Consider the following 2529-nt stretch of genomic DNA (forward strand, 5'->3'; position numbering starts at 1 on the left):
TTGCCTTTCTGTTTCTGGCCAGAAGGAGGGTCCTAAGTATTGTTTATCCACAGCCATTTCAATTTAGATTTGAAATAGCAGGAAGGAGGCTGCAGAGAATAGCCTAGTAGCTTATAAAGCTGCTAGTGATACTGCAATGACAGGACTTCCGCCCACGGATCCTATTCGCTTAGGTCTTGCTCTCAACTTTTCTGTATTCTACTATGAACTTCTTATTTATTTATTTATTTATTTCGTTTTTGGAGAGGCTTTTGTGATAGGGCACATGCTCTCACCAGAAAGACAGAGAGAGACAGAGAAACAGAAAGTGAGAAATCACCCCCCAGGGGGTGTGGTCACACTGCAATCCCCTCTCCATTCTCCTCTCAGGATCTTGGGCACACATACACATGCACCCAGCGTGAGTTGAAGCCACCTTGTCCAGGACTTGAACCACAGTCGACTACATGGGAGTCCAGCGACATAGCCATTATGCCAACTGCTGGTCCCTCTACTATGAAATTCTTAATTCCCCCGACCATGCCTGCAGGTTGGCAAAAGCAGCTTTTGATGATGCAGAATTGGATAACATTGCAAAACTGGATACACTGAGTCAAGAAAGCTATAAAGACTCTACACTTACCATGCAGTTGTTACGTGATAATCTGACACTATGGACTTTAGACATGCAAGTGACAGGAAGAGCACCGCATAATGGCTATGTCGCTGGACTCCCACGTAGTAAACCGTGGTTCGCCCACGTAGTCAACCGCGGTTCGAGTCCGGGACCCGGTGGCTTAAAACTCACGGCGGGCGTGTGTGCATGTGTGCATAAGATCCCAAGAGGAGAATGGAGTGGCCATCCCCCCTGGGGGGTGATTTCTCGCTTTCTGTCTCTCTGTCTCTTTCCGTCTGTCTGGCGAGCGCACACACCCTATAGTGAAAAACCTCTCAAAAAAAAAGAAAGAAGCACTGCAGGATGTGGAAGATGGAAATCAGTGAGACATAAAAGCCAACAAGAGAAACCGTCTCTGACCACCCCACTCCTCCCTTCCCACCCCTTGGAAATTCCCCATTGTCACTGAGAACCACCAAATCTGACTTTTACATTTGTCTCAGAATTTAGGTTCCTGCCCTGTTTTTGGGTTTTGTTTGTTTGTTTGTTTGTTTAACAGTTTTCAAAAGTTCTTAAAGGCAAGAGTGAATTTCTGGGTTTTACTGGTCCCAGCTTTTAGATCGTTTAAGGCACTAACAGGACTGCGTAGAGGCTTTTTCAGCGTTACTGTGTTGTCTCCCTGCCAGAAGTGGCAAGATCACCATTAGAAATGGAAATTAGATTTGAAAGTCATTCTACTTCTAGAGGATACAACCATTTACGAGAGAAGTTAATCACACTGTAGAGACATATAGGATGCCATTTTTTCCTCTTTCTAATTGTTCAGATTGAATTTTATACCAATGTTTAAATTTGGGTGTTAAGTTGAGATGGTTAAAGGTTGTTTGGGGAGTTGTAATGGTTTTGTTGTAAAAGTCTTTTAAAAGCTGGTGCATGATGGGAACCAGCAGTTAGCGTAATGGCTATGTCGCTGGACTCCCACGTAGTCGACCGCGGTTCGTGTCCCGGACCCGGTGGCTTAAAACTCACGCCGGGCGCCTGTGCATGCGTGCCCAAGATCCCGAGAGGAGAATGGAGGAGAAGGGATTGCGGCGTGACCATCCCCTCTGGGGGGTGATTTCTCGCTTTCTGTCTCTCTCTCTGTCTGTCTGGCGAGCGCACGCGCCCTATAGCAAAAACCTCTCCAAAAAAAAAAAAAAAAAAGCTGGTGCACGTTGCTGAAAAGCAGGGTGCTGGTAACAGTTCAACAATCCATGGCTGCTCATTCTTGCCACCTTTCACTCTCCCTCTGAAGCAGGTTAGCATTGAAGGTGGTGTGGAAAAGCCTGCATGCGTGTCCAGTTCCTTGTTTCTTCTCCTCCCCTTTTCCCCCAACTCCCCCCACTACTTCTCTTTTTCGCTTGCTCAACCTTTTTTGTTCAGTATGTGTAACTTGAAGCTAATTTGTACTACTAGATTATCTGACTAGAGCCACAGAATCTGTATTGTTCTTACTGAAACGCAGCATAGAATTAACATTAAACTTAAATAAAACGAACCTAAATTTAAAATGTCAAATATCAAATTAAAATAAATGAATGAATAAAGTAAATAAATAAATAATTCATTTTTTAAAAATTAACAAAATAAATAAATAAAATAAAATGTCAAATATTATTGTGCCTCCATCCTTTATACTTCTAAGATAAAATCTCTAGTCAAAAAATCAATCAATCGATCAATGAATAAGACACTATCTACAAAGTAAAAGGACAACCCAGAGAATAGGAGAAAATATTTGTAAAACATATTTAATAAGGAATTTATATATTTAGAACATATAGAGACTTCCTAAAAGTCAACACTGAAACATAAGCAATTAACACTTGGAAAAAGGAGTTAAACATTTCTTAAAAAAAAAAAAAAAAAAAAAAAAATGCTCAAAAAAATAAAAA

At 41.6% G+C, this 2529-nt stretch overlaps 1 pseudogene; it reads left to right on the forward strand.

The window, feature by feature from the left end:
• LOC102479128 (14-3-3 protein epsilon-like) overlaps positions 1-1214 on the forward strand; it is a 7971-nt pseudogene extending 6757 nt beyond the window's left edge.
• Positions 1215-2529: the final 1315 nt, after the last annotated feature.

Source organism: Tupaia chinensis, unplaced genomic scaffold (assembly GCF_000334495.1).
Source record: "Tupaia chinensis unplaced genomic scaffold, TupChi_1.0 Scaffold000186_1, whole genome shotgun sequence".
Lineage (NCBI taxonomy): Eukaryota > Metazoa > Chordata > Mammalia > Scandentia > Tupaiidae > Tupaia > Tupaia belangeri.